This window comes from Piliocolobus tephrosceles, chromosome 8, assembly GCF_002776525.5.
Source record: "Piliocolobus tephrosceles isolate RC106 chromosome 8, ASM277652v3, whole genome shotgun sequence".
NCBI lineage: Eukaryota > Metazoa > Chordata > Mammalia > Primates > Cercopithecidae > Piliocolobus > Piliocolobus tephrosceles.
In genome coordinates, this window is record NC_045441.1 from 104152233 (window position 1) to 104167517 (window position 15285).

A 15285-nucleotide genomic window follows, 5' to 3' on the forward strand; every position below is an offset into this window, starting at 1 on the left:
GAGCAGGCCCCACCCTGTCCAAGGTGCTCTTCAGAAGTAGCATCAGCAAAGAGGGAAAGTCAGGGAAAACCTGGTGGGCTTTGAATCCAAAACCTCAGTTCAAATCGTGATTCAACAGTGTGGAAATTACTTTATCTCAGTAAGCAAAATTTTCATTTGTGAAAACTTCCAGGGTTTCCAGAGGTTCAAAATGTTCATATGCGTTTGTTTTGTTTACATAAGCATTTGCATAAAGAAAATGGCTAGATCATCAAACAAAGGGTATTTCTTCAGATAAAGCACTAGCTCTGTCTAAGGAAGAGGACTACCAATAACAAATCAAAAAAGGGTAACAGAATTAAGGATGTCCATTACAGACAATAAACCAATAAAGCCCATCTTCTAGGTGATAAGACACCTAATACATAATCATTTTGCTCTGCTTTGAACCTCATGCTGTTCTAAGATTTGACCAGTTAGGGGCAATCATATGTACTGATATTGATCAGTTAACAAGAATGTGTTCAGCACTGTCAGGTGTCTTGAGGTTTTTTTTTTTAAGCAAAATAAAAGGAATATATGACTTAGTGCCAGAACTGGACCACAGGAATAAATTACATAATAGTCATTGAGGAAAGAAAAAAAAAGGAAGAAAAGAACTGGAATTACAGGGAAAAAACTTCATGATAAGAAAGGCTAAAAAGAAAAAAAATGAATTAGAATGTAGGTGGTGAGTTTTAAAAAGTTCATTATAAAATTCTTAGAATGTTTCTGTATGTTTAAAATTTTTCCCCAAAACTCTGGAAATAAAAGGATAAATTACATTTGTTAAGTCACTCAGATAAAAGAAAAATATAATTAGAGTGAAGATTCATACAGCCCATCTGAGATAGCAAGAATGCTGGCCAGATCAGGGAACAGGATATATATTAAGACAAGTGAGACATAAGACTGAATATGAATTTTTTTTTTTTTTTTTTTTTGAGTCTTGCTCTGTTGCCCAGGCTGGAGTGCAGTGGCACCATCTCAGCTCACTGCAAGCTCCACCTCCCAAGTTCACGCCATTCTCCTGCCTCAGCCTCCCAAGGAGCTGGGACTACAGGTGCCCACCACCACGCCCGGCTAATTTTGTTATGGTATTTTTAGTACAGACAGGTTTCATCATGTTAGCCAGGATGGTCTCAATCTCCTGACCTCATGATCCGCCCACCTCGGCCTCCCAAGGTGTTGGAATTACAGGTGTGAGCCACCACGTCCGGCCTGAATATTAATTTTTTTTGTTTTAGTTTTTTTATTTTTTTCTCATCAATATGGACATCTTCATGGCTCCAATATTTTTGGAAACCATATCAATCAAAATCCTTTAACAATATTCTAGGACTCTCTTAAGAACTGGCTCAGGCCATCCTAATCCTATAAATTATCCTTATCCTGTAACTCCAAATAGACACCATTTAACAACATTTACAACAAAGGCCTAATCTCAAATTTCAGTTATTAAAATGAAATAAATTCCACAAAAAGTTTACCATAAAAATTAATAAGACAGTGAATAACAGCTTTTTACAGAGGGAGAAAAATCCTATTAAATGATAACCATTAGCAAGGAGGTAAGCTTTAAACCCTAATAACCACAAAGTTTGAATTTCAACACTGTACTCTATTTTTTTCCAATTTAATAGAAAAGTATAACTGCTATCATTAAGTAGAAGCTAAAGGCAATGCGAATTTTAAGCTAACAATGTGAGGACTTAAATATGTGTATAAATGAAACAGACCAGGTACTTATCCATAACCCAAGCAAAGCAAGGACAGGATACTGGACTATTTCACCATAAGTCCATTTTTTCTTGAAGTAATAATACACTGGGTTAGTAAAAGATATATTATCAGCATCAGGTCTCACTGAACAGCTAAGAAGAAAATACTGCATTATTTGGCATTTGGGCTGTGTTCAAAATTGGCTTTAAAAAAAATTAAGAAAGCCTATAAATGGAAAAAGCACTCTAGAAAAAAAAAATCTCAAGAACCTTTTAAAAATCAAAACTTAGAAGAAGTGAGACAGGAGAAATAAGAAAAAGGTAGTAACACTCAGAACCTAAAAAAAGAAGGGTACAAAAATATTAGAAAGTGGGCATTAGGCAATAACATGAGTAATGGAAAAATATCACTAGAAACCATGTGACAGCCAGTTTCCAAAGCACAGTCATCCAAGTATCAAGCTTTGCTGTTCTTTATCTACTTTGTTACCTCACATTTTTTCCTACTGTCTAACACTGCTTCATATTCACTTCTCTTACACTGCAGCCCTACTTCAGTCTTATTTTAGAATGGAACAAGGGTCTTATTAGGGCTCAACAATAAGCAGAATTGAAAAACTTTTTTAAAGAACATGGTTTCTGGGTCTCATGAAAATCCTATCCTGACCCCTACTCTTCACGCCTCAAATATACTGCTTTCTATACTAGAATGCAAATGCCTTTACTAGAATGCCATATCAACTCAAGTCATACCTACAACATGGCCTTTCCTTTGATCAGGGTTGGGAGTCAGGAGTAGGAAGGCTTCTCAAAAGAACCAGGTCACTAGACCCCAAGGGACAAAAATGGAAAGAGAAAGTCACAAAAAAGTAGGACTGAAAAATACAATTTAACCAGCAAACTTATAGCTAGCCCAGGGACTATTACTACTCTTTACAAAATGATAAATACAAAAAATTAGAAACACAGGCTCCCCCATCAGGAAAGCACATTAAGGCTCTGATTAGTCTGTCAACAATAAAATCTGTTCAGACTATGGCTTAAAGATTTGGAAGGGTGCCCACAGCCCATGTATGGCAGCTGCAAGTCCATGGGGAGCTCAAAAAGCAACAGTGCAGACTCAGTACTGAAGATGCAAGCCAGAGGAAAAGATTTATGCAATTTAAGGTGAAAGCAACAGAAATAAATTCCTTTGGAATGAGTGCTTATGGTCCTTTTAGCTTGTAAGTGCAAGTGTACCCACAAACACGCATGCACATTTGCTGAAATGGCAACAAAGGACAAGTTAGCAGCATATGTTAAAAAAAGAAAAAGTAAAAATAAATATATAAATAAATAAAACAGCCAAGAGGACAGAGTACAAAGAAGCTCATCCTGAGTGGCCTGGAGATAAAAGCAGATGGAGCACAGCATTACCCAGACACAAGTGTCTGCTGCACAAAAAGTCCAGGTATTATAATGAGCCTATGGTGAGTATTACAGCATATGGAACTGCTATCTCATTTAGATTATTCTCCATACTTATATGCCTTGTTTTGATTTTTGCATACTTGCCTGTAAATTGGAAGACATTGTTTTAAGATACCTGTGAAATTTCATCAACTGTGGCTAGAGTTGAAATCTTAACTTCAACGTTAAGAGAAACACGAATCAGAACTACAAAGCTGAGTCGCTCCTAAATTTCTGATGATCCATGGAGACTGTGTGAGATAATAAACGTGTTAAGCCACTGATTTGGGTGGCTATTTGTTTTGCAGAAATGACTAATAAATATGAAAAGCACAAAAAGACCCAAAGGCGCAAGGAAACTTGGTATTTGATAAAGTCAACATTCATATTGGGAAGAGAAGTTGAATTAACATGTTATGTTGAAACAATTAGCTACAATTTGGAAGGAGAATAAAATCAAAGCTGGATATTTATTAAATTCATTATAAGAAAATAAATTCCAGATAAGCCAAACATTAAATGTAATAAATAGAAACATAAAAATAATAAAAGGAAACAAAAGCAACAGTGTTTTAAGGGTAGAAAGAGGCCTTTCAGAACATTCTACAAAACCCCGAAAACATGAAAGACAAATACTGACAGATTTCACTACATAAAAATCAAAACATATCATAATGTTAAAAGACAATCAGCAGGATATTATAAAATTATAATATTTATTAATCATGAAAACTCAATATCTCTAAAATTACACAATTCTTAGAAAGTATAAGAAAAAAGACAATAATTTTGAGAGAAAGGTATTTCACTGAAACAAAATATAGACAGTATATAAAGACATAAAAAGATGTGTAAACACACTGATAATAAAATCAATATAAATAAAAACAAAGTACCACTTCAGTCTATCAAACTGACAAATGTAATATAGCAATATGTACCAAAATGTTACATGAATACACCTTCTGACGCAGAAACACCACTCCAGGAATTTATTTTATGGATGCAAAGATATGATCAAGGATATTCAACATACCATTTTTATTGCAGTGAAAAACTGAAAACCAAATGTCCACAAATATGTAAATAAATGATGACATGCATACAGAATAATTTGCAATCATTAAAAAGAACAATATATCATTATATTGCTTGAGATTCTGCTTCAAAAAAGTTGGAAAATTGCATTTTTAATATGAACCCATTTATGTGAAATTTTATACACACACAGCATCATCCTCATTGTCATCCTTACCATCATCATAGAAAGAGGTCAAATAATAAAGAATATGAACCAAAATGATGACAGTATTTATTTGCAATGAAAGGAATTTAACTTTATTCTGTATATTTTTCCATATCACTTAAATCTTCAGTAATGGGTATTTAGTATCTTTATATACTAAAACAATATTAATATTAGTTTTTTTCTGCTACAATAGCTATTTCTTAATGTAAATTAGCTCATATGGAGGAAAATGACATCAGTCTTATGTGAAAGCTATGCTGGTTCATATACAATTTTTCCCAGTACATGAAGGTTTTGATCCAACCAAGAGCAAGTTTTCTCCCAATTAAAGCGAAAGTCTCATTTGGTGGCTTCAAGACTTTGCACTGTTAAAGGAGGCTAAGAGTACCAACGAAGAAATGCAAAGATATTTTCCCGTGTTTAAAATAAAACAAAATCAACAGATCAATGCCCTGGAGCAGATTTTCAACTTTGATGAAACTGGTCTGTATTAGAAGTAGACGACTTTAAGGACCTACAACAAAGAAAGAAAACCAGGGATTCAGGCTAAGACTGATGTGATGCTGGGTGCAAATGCCAGTAGGGATTTAATAGTGCTATTGTTTTTATGACAACTTCTATTTTCTTAGCTTTGTTTACAAAATTCCACTGGTTTCAAATGATCTGTTCCTAGCCCTATTTTCTTTACAAGCCCTAAAATTTTATGGTATAATTTTGCAGAATTAAAGATTTTTCAGGAATGCATATGTCATTAATAGCAGAAATGCCTCTACTATACTGAGTAAAATGCAGTAGAGAAATGTTCCATACCAAAAAGAAACAAAAAACAAAGAAAGAAAGCAACAAAGAGAAATGACAGAAAGAAGGAGAGGGAAAAAGAGGAGGAAGAGGAAAGAAAAAACTGCATACTTCACTTTGTTTTAGTGAGAGTGTCTAATGAAAGATATTAAATGCAGGGCAAAACAATCTCATTAATATTCTTGATTTATACCACAGATTTTGATTCTATATGAGATATACCTAAAGAAATTGCCTTTGCTCCATCAGACACTTAAAATCTAAACAAGGGAGTGAATTAAACAGTCATCAACTACGGTGCGGGAGGAAAAGGGACTAATCCAAGTAGCTTTTGGACACAGTATTTTATTATACCCAACCCAAGGGTATATAGTCAAATACTATGGGCGGTATTTGGGTTGGGAAGTTGGGGGGGGTGGGGAACGCAAACAGTAAGGGAAAACAATTGTGAAACTACTTAAGCTACATTGTAGGATTGAGCAAACGAGTTGGGAGAACAGTGCTGACTGTGGGAAAAGGGAGATACAAATACACAGCCAGAATCAGGGACGAATGCTGTGGGGCTCTGGAAGCAAAACCATATAGAAGTAGCAATGAGTATATGTAGTACTCAATTATTAGGGTCTAATACCATTCCCTACTCCAAAGAATCAGCACTCTTCAGAGAAAAGGTTGATTCTGGATCTGTGGTGGGGAAGGTTTAAGATGAGCCTGAAACATTTTCTTTGGCCACTAAGAAGTGTTTAGAAAAAAGATGGAAGTACATCAAAAGGAGATGGGAGCTTGCCTGGAGATCCCACTGGCTAAATATGAAAAAATTTGATTACTTATTAAATAAAGTCAGTAATGAGTTTAAACCACTGGAAAAACAGCTTTGAATTTGCTAATTTTCTGAATCTGAGCAATACTTTAAAATATGGGTTTTAGCTTCAAAATGTAAATCAGGTAATTTCATTTCATTTAAGTAAGTAATACCATGAAAAAAATATTACAAACTACTAAGTTAAATAAAATAGGAAATATTGGTGGAGGGTTGTTTTTTGTTGTTTTTTGGGGTTTTTTTTTTGAAACAAGGTCTCCCTCTGTTGCTCACACCGGAGTGCAGTAGCATGATCAAGGCTCACGGCAGCCTCAATTCCCAGGCTCAAATGATCCTCCCACCTCTGCCTCCCGATAGCTAGGACCACAGATGCACACCACCAGGCCTGCCTAATTTTTTGTATAGATGGAGTTTCACCATGTTACGCAGGCTGGTCTCAAACTCCTGAATTCAAGCGGTCCACCAGCCTCAGCCTCCCGAAGTGCTGGGATTACAGGCGTGAGCCACCGTGCTCTGCCTAAAATATTGTTTTAAAATAAGTCCCCTTTATGATCATTCTCAGAAATATGTTAGACAAGAAGTTGTCTTGCACGTATAAAAAAAATTTCAATTTATAAATTATCCTTCTACACTAATTTCCCAAGAATAATTGTTGAGCTGAGTTAAAGCTTTTCACTATTCTTTGAATATTATATCTGCATATCCAACTGTTAACTGAATTTGAGATCCACTAGTAAAGCAAAAAGCTTGTGACTTTGAAGACTATTTAGAATGTACAATGTTTTATTAATTATCATTAGGACTATTATACAATGGTTGTACCCTTGTAAGTTTGTTAGGAAATAGCTGACATTGAAATGGTCTGCATCTAAAGGACATGTTAAGAAAAGCAGAGAAATCTTACCAAAAAAAAAAAAAATGAATCAACATCTCCTCTTTTGGTATTTACTCCTTTCACATCAATAAACATTTATTGAATATCTGCTAAGTGCCAGGCATCATATCAGTTTCTACACTGAAAGAGTACAGACATTTCTGTGTAGTATCTATATAGATATTGAACATTAAGCATTGTTCTTTGGAATTATTCCAGCCTTGTGATAAGGCTAAGAGGGCCATAAAAATAACATGAAGAAAGATGGATTTTATAAAGGATAGAGGCAATTGGGGATGTTATGGAAAGATAAACTATACAGCATTCTATACTCTCTGGTTCTTCTACTTTCAGAGAATGACCCTATCATCCAAACAGCTGCCCAAAGGTCAACATGGTAGTGAGCCAAAGTGACCATTCATGAAAAAAATAGAAATCATCCTAACTTTCTCTTACTTGAAATCCTTCAATAACCCCTCATTTTCTATAGCATAATATCAAGCTGCTTAGATTTAGCATATAAGGCTAATTATGATTAGATTCCTAGTCTCATCACTTCCACTCTTTTTTTTTTTTTTTTTTTTTTTTTTGAGATAGGGTCTCACTCTGTCACCATCTCAGCTCATTGCAGTGGTGCCATCTCAGCTCATTGCAACCTCTGCCTCCCAGGCTCAAGCAATCCTCCCACTTCAGTGTCCCAAGTAGTGGGAAGCACAGGCATGTGCCACCACGCCTGGTTAATTTTTGTATTTTTTGTAGAGATGGAGTTTCACCATGTTGCCCAGGCTAATCTCAAACTCCTGAGCTCAAGTGATCCACCCACCTTCCCAAAGTGCTGGGATTACAAGTGTCAACCACTGTGCCTGGCCAGTTTCAACTCTTTCATAGCACATCATGCTTCAACCAAACCCAGCTCCATACAATTTATAGAATATGCCACACTTTTACTTGTCTCTGGGCCTTTACACACCTCTCCCTTCTGTCTACATCACTCTTCCCACCTTTCTTTGTTTTGGCCAGCTTTACCCATCCTTCAGGTTAGCTCAGACGTCACTATCAGGAAGTCCACTCAGGCTCTCCAAATCTGACTTAGATTCCCTTCCTATGTGTTCCCATAAAACTCTATGCCCCGCCAGCACAGCATTTATCACACCTGATTTTCTCAGCCTTACCCCTAATCAGCTGTGAGTTCTGTGCAGGCAGAAACACTTGTTCACTGCTATACTTCAGTGCTTTGCACTTAAGTGCTCAGTGTTCAATACAGTTTCACTGAACAAATTAATAAACCACTTAGCTGTCCATATAAACTACATCATATTCTGGAGGCCTTGATTGAACAGCACTGCACAACCACATGCCATAAATTGTGTGTGTGTGTGTGGTGTATGTACACACAAATGACTATCTCCATTTCTTACCTGATAGTTCTACTTCACAGTTGAAGATATTTATGGAGAAAGTGGTTTTTAAAAGAAATTATACTTTTGCTGTAAGTATAAATATACACAGAAAGAAATATGTGGGCTGGGCACAGTAGTGCATGCCTGTAATCCCAGCACTGTGGAGGCCCAGGCAGGAGGATCACTTGAGCTCAGGAGTTTGAAACCAACCTTAGAAGCAAAAGAAGACCTTCTCTCAACAACAACAACAAAAAAAAATTAATGTAGCCAGTCATGGTGGCACATGCCTGTGCTCCCAGCTACTCCGGAGGCTGAGGTGGGAGGATCACTTGAGCCAAGGAGATCAAGACTGCAGTGAGCTGTGATCACACCACTGCACTTCAGCCTGGGTGACAGAGCAATGAGACCCTGGCCCATTAAAAAAAAAAAAAAAAAAAAAAAAAAAAGGCTGGGCACAGAGGTTCATGCGCCTGTAATCCCAGAATTTTGGGAGGCTGAGGTGGGCAGATCACAAGGTCAGGTGTTCAAGACGAGCCTGGCCAACATGGTGAAACCCATCTCTACTAAAATTACAAAAATTAGCCAGGTGTGGTGGTGCATGCCTGTAGTCCCAGCTACTTGGGAGGCTAAGGCAGGAGAATCGCTTGAACCTGAAAGACAGAGGTTGCACTGAGCAGAGACCATGCCACTGTACTCCATCCTTGGCAACAGAACGAGACTCCATCTCACCAAAAAAAAAAAAGAAAGAAAGAAAGAAAGGAAAAAAATAACATATGTTATTACATATATCTGTATATTGAACTTCAGGAAGTTGATTTTTCTGTGTATATTTTTCTTCAATAAATCATAACACAACACTCTTGTCCAAAGGCAGTAAAGATGGATAAGAAGGATCAAGTAACTTTCATAATCCACTCAACTATAAGGCATTAAGAATATTTTTCCCAATTAACAGCTGATTTTTAGAAAGTGTTTAGTTAGATTTTCCTTAAAAGCAATTAGTTTTCAGTCTGTGCTCCATGGTCTCCTAATGATTCCCTGGAGTCTCGAGGGCCAGGGGGAGCAGGTGCTAAGTGAACAGAGTTCTGAGTTGCCTCAATCAGAGCCACTCTGCTTTTATCTGTTTTTTTTTTTTTCCAATAATGGAATTCCAACCAATATTTTCTTTGAAGAAGGGTTCACTACATTAAAATAAGAATAAAATAAAAAAAGAAAAAGGTTAAAAAAACACTGCTTTAAAGAATCAGCAGTAGATTGAGGTTTGCACTATATAATTCAAGCTCTAATGTATTTCATATTTCTTGGTTAGACTAAATTCAACTGTCAGGTTTACAGGCCTTCCTTTGTGCTAAAATGAGAAATATCATTTGAATACAGAAATATCCAGGAGGAGGGAAAACAAAATGGGTTTTTGAGAAGTATATTTATTCTCTAATGCAGCTATTTCTAAATTTACTTATTATTTTTAATGGCATTATTTATGTACCAATCTTCAAGTTAACGATTCGTAACAGAACACCAAAATAATCTAATTGAACAACAGAAGCCCACTGTAAATGCCAGCTGCTGCTATGTTTCATATACTGTAAACAAATATCCCACCTCACTTTAATAGTTTCTTAGTAGAAAGATCACCTTAAAGGAAAAGATCCACCAAACTCATATTTAAGTAACAATTTTAGCTATTTTGCCAATCAAGAAACAAAAGGTGCTCCAGGTAACTGAAACTGGGAGTGTTCCATCATAAAACATCCAGAAGACCAGTGGGGTGAATTTGATCTGCTGGTGAACACAATGAAGACTGATAAGCAAAAATGGGCTTTTTCCAACAGAAACCTCCTGCCAACGTGTGCACATTGTGCAATTGTGGAATGGCACTTGACTGGAAGTCAGGGAAACACTTGCAATCAAGTCCAGGATCTGTAACAAGTTAAGTGAATCCAAAACCTTTACAGCTGAACACATAAAATGATTCATAAGACCTAATGAGGTGAGAAGCAACCAAACTTGATTTTCATCTCTCTGGGAAACTCTATATTAGCACTGTAACCTACAAGGCCCTCTTCCACTTCCAAACTCCTCTGGCATTCGCTAGCCACACCCTCATTTGGCACCGAAGACTGTTAGTTACCATTTTATAGGTAACTTCTCAACTAAGTTGTAAGCCCCTAAAGGGCATAGGCCTTGTCTCACTCCTTTCTATACATCCTAAAATTCTTAGAATTTTGCTAAGCATTTGCAGATGCTAAATAAATGTATCCTGACTATTTAATTGTAGATATGGTTTATATTACCACCCATTTACAATGTTGATAGTTTCATATGGTTGTGTTGATGACATTCCACTCCTTTAAATGCCAGTGAAGAGAGCAATGGAAAAAATAAGCAGCCAGATCAGGCTGTATTGACAGCCATGCAACTCATCTGATATTACCTCTCCATGCATGTGTCCCTCCCAAAGAACCAAGTGCCCACTCTGTTCTAGGGCTAAGTGTTTTCTGTTCCTGTTATGCTTTGTACCAAGTCAGAAATAAGGTTTGGATTCGAGTCTTAGCTATGCCAATGAGTAAGCAATTCATTTCATCTATTTGAATAGATGACCTTAGCTCCAATTATCTATGATTCTGTGATTCTAACTTCAGGCCTTTACCCTCCAATATCAGAATGGCCCCTCCCTTACAGTACTAAAATTACCTATCTTCCATGATATGTCCCATCATCATCACTACACCCATGTTCAAAGGCCATTTCTGACTTCTGCTATAAGGTCAACATACTCATGAAATTATTTACACTTGTAAAGATAATACTGCTAAATTTCTTGTCTGATCTTTACGTCATACCTGCGTTCATTTAATAAACACATTAGGAAAGCTTCTAATATATTCCTGCTTTCAGCAGCAAAGATAAGTTATGGCTCCATTTGCAAATAAGCACCAATAATAGTAAATAAAACTAAATTATTTTTATACTGGTCACCAGAAAGGTTGTTTTCATCTTAAACAGCAGTTTAGTAGCCTTGAGAATAATCTGATCTCCCATTTTATAAGGAACTTATTTTTATTGTCTCATCAACATCAAATGATATTAGGGAGTTTCACAATGACTGTGACAATAAATGGCTTAGAAAGAAAATTCAGTAACAATTTTGATAGGTTTCAGGGAATATATGAGCTAGATAAAAATACATGAGCCATACAGAGATTTGATGCAATTTAAATTAATATCTACCAGTTTTGAAAAATAAAGTTTCTCAGAACCTAATGTAGCTTTGTTCTGCAAAAAAGACTAGGCATATCACCTAAAAAGACCTGTCCCTAACCAACTAATTGTTATCCAAGTAATTACAAAGAAAAGTGGCAATTTTACTTCTTCATACATGTTAAGCAAAACCAGCCATAATAAAATCCCTGATGAAAGGTAAGTTTTAAAAATAAAAGTGAGATGTAGGTAATAGACTCCTCCAAGAAATACTTAAAAGGCTAGTTTTTCTCAGTCAAAAGCATATCAACATTTTCCTATATTTTGGATATTAACCTCAGTTACATATATTAGATTATGAAATATAAAATATAAAAATATTTGGCTAATGGTATAGTAAGGTTTTGTTTCATTTTTAATAAAGTGATTAGCCATTCACAAAAACCAGTCAATACTACTTTTCCATAAATTATGATAAAAATCTACAAACTCTAAAGGAAGCATTAATTGGGAAAAGAAAAAAACTTGTTGTAAAACTAATAAAATAAAAACCTCAGTCTAGTAGAGAATATTCATTTTGTGTTGATTAAAATTTTATATCACTGTATTAAACATAGTAATATTAAAAACTGTTACTTTAATTACCTCATTTAATCTCTACATTAACCTTATTTTTATCCCCATTTTAAAAGATATAAACTGATGCTCAGAGTGCTTAAGGAATCTTCCCAAGGTCAAAGACAGAGTAAATAGCAGAGCTGAATCCAGATTATTTGACCCTGTAAATTATGTATTTAAGCACTATGCTACACTGCCTCCAGTTACTCATAACCCCCAATAAATATTCAGCACTCCCAATAAAACACAGGGCACGATGAGTTATTGATTTCATAACTGCTACTGCAGCATTCAGATACTACTTATTTGGAAAAGTGTTCTGAATACACAATTAATTCAATCCACTATGTAAAAGGTAAATGTTCAAGTCTCATTCAAATGGAGAAGGGGTAGAAAAAGGAAGAAAAGTACGAAGTCTATATGGAACATCAGTTAATAAAAAATATTATTAGGGTTGTCTTTAAACTTCACAATTACTGAAGGTCCTTATTATCCTGCTGTACTTTCAGCACTCTCAACTGCCTCTTAGAATTTGAAATTTCACTGTTGAAACAAAAGAAACATAAAATATATGTGCATTCTAAAAAATTGTGTCCTTTTGCAATTTATCTTCTACATTTATTACCTGGGTCTTTTAACACTCAACTAGAAGCTAAAGCAATTCAACTGTATATATAAAATGTAAAACTGGAAATGCCAGAAAATCAACATGATCTTTCAAATATAACATTTTCCACAATCATTTACTTAATACTAGAAAAACATTTTACAGTATTTAAAGCATAATCTTTATGTGTAATACTTTCAGCAAATATAAAAGCAAATACAGAACAAAGTCAACCACATTTTTCAACCAAAACTGCAATTAATTTTAAACTACTACTTTTTCTGCAATAGTTCATTATCTACCTATTAAAACATTCATAACCATATTAGTGTGCTCTACTTTTCAAATACAAAGCTGATGCTAATCACAACACTAGTCACGTCCTGTAACTCGCAGGGACTGCTAGTATAACAAACCCCTCCCCTGACACCAATTTCCCTATATTAGTTTGCTTGAGAACAAAAATACGTGTTGGGCAAAGAGATGAGATAAGCCTTCTCTGCCAGCCAGCAAGACCACTCTTGATTAATCCCCAATGTACGGGCCTGAACAGCATGGCTTCTAACCAACCAGACTCCTCTGGCTTCTAACCAACCAGAATCCTCAGTCAAAAATACTTTCAACAAAGATAAAAATTAGCTAGAAGGTTGTATTACCCTAAAATTAATTTTATATGAGAGCAAATGTATAGCCTTTATATTTTCTGATCCAATCACACCTTTGTTAAAAGCAAAAGATATACAAATTAACACTAATAGGATGTTAGATGTTCCAAGAGAGAATCACACTTCAGATAAACTACTACTCAAAATTTTCTTTATTCCATAATCAAATAGCAATCTTTAAGAATATACCTTTCATTCCCCTTTGACTACTTTATTTCTAATACATATATTAGATTATGAAATATAAAATATAAAAATATTTGGCTAATGGTATAGTAAGGTTTTGTTTCATTTTTAATAAAGTGATTAGCCATTCACAAAAACCAGTCAATACTACTTTTCCATAAATTCCATAAAAGAAGCTGAACAGAAAATACTTTTCCTCAGACTTTTTCCCTCACATCTCCTAGCAGGAGAGAAAAATTAGCAAAACAAATGAACTCAGAATCATTCAAAGGTGTGGACAGTGTACATCTTATAGCTTTAATGCCTGAGAACTACGAAGAAAAAGAGATCAAGGAAATAAAGTGAGCAACATCATTTCTGGCTGAAAGACAAATTCTATACTTAAAACTAAGTATGGCTCTACAAAAGGATGAGTTTATGTTCTTTGCAGGGACATGGATGAAGCTAGAAACCACCATTCTGAGCAAACTATCGCAAGGACAGAAAACCAAATACCGTATGTTCTCACTCATAGGTGGGAATTGAACAATGAGAACACTTGGACACAGGATGGGGAACATCACACACCAGGGTCTGTCGTGGCGTGGGGGGATGGCGGAGGGATAGTATTAGTATTAGGAGATATACCTAATGTAAATGACTATTAATGGGTGCAGCACACCAACATGGCACATGTATACAAATGTAACAAACCTACACGTTGTGCACATGTACCCTAGAACTTAAAGTATAATAAAAAAAAATTAAGTATGGCTCCTATCGACTCTTATGAATTCAGTTCGTATTTCTTTAATGCAAAGAGAGAAAGAGCAAAGTTACTGAATAAGGAGATAAAAGTGTAAAACATCAACAAAGCAACTAAATTAGATACCTCACCTATCACAGAGAAAATCAACAAGACCCAATAAATTTATATGTACACATTTACCTTTGGAATAATATGTCATCCATTTTTTGTATTCTAGACACGTTCTATTTCACTGACTGGGAAAAATCGAAAAGGTGGCCTTTGTAGCAGAGGACAAATAGAATTCAGGCTTACTATAACAGAGCAGCAAAACAAGGTGAGAGAAAAGCAGCTGAGGAGGGGAGGTTTACATTCAACATATATAAAAATAATGTATATTGGCTTTTTTTTTTCATGAGGAAAGGAAGGTAAGTGGCTACCCTAAGAATGAAAGAAAATTAAAGGATCCCTGAGAATGGTTTATACCCCAAACAAAACAAGAGTGAGACAAATTAAAGTAAAAAAAAGACCAAAATCCCAACGAAGACAAAAACCCCAATCCTTTCTCTTACATTGAGAGAAGCAGAATAAGACAACATCAGAACAAAATATCTGCATCCAGAAGTCAGACTCACACACACACACATACTCGCAGAGCAGAACAAAAGGACCACATATTTTACACTATTAAGATAAAACCAGTACAATTATATTTTTAAATATTAATTTTAAAAAAAAGAGAGAAAACAGGTTGGTCAGCTCTGCCCATAGAAGCTTCCAAAAAACTCCACAGGAGTCATCCTCATGGATGTGAGACAGAATTTCACTAGGGCTTAGATAAGCATTTCCCTAATGATTAACGATATTGAGCATCTTTTCATGCCCTTATTGGCCATTTGTATATTTTCTTTGGAGAAATGTCAATTCAAATCGTTTGCCCAAGTTTTAATCT

At 35.4% G+C, this 15285-nt stretch overlaps 1 protein-coding gene across 9 annotated transcripts in view; it reads right to left on the reverse strand.

The window, feature by feature from the left end:
- Positions 1 to 15285, reverse strand: part of IMMP2L (inner mitochondrial membrane peptidase subunit 2) — an 872087-nt gene that overhangs the window by 841405 nt on the left and 15397 nt on the right. Inside the window, exon 3 of one of the 9 annotated variants that reach the window (XM_031936066.1) lies at positions 2497 to 2564. The exons of the other annotated variants lie outside the window; for them this stretch is intronic. The gene's annotated coding sequence lies outside the window, so the exon portion shown is untranslated. The remainder of the gene's footprint in view (positions 1 to 2496; positions 2565 to 15285) is intronic. 9 annotated transcript variants of the gene reach the window in all.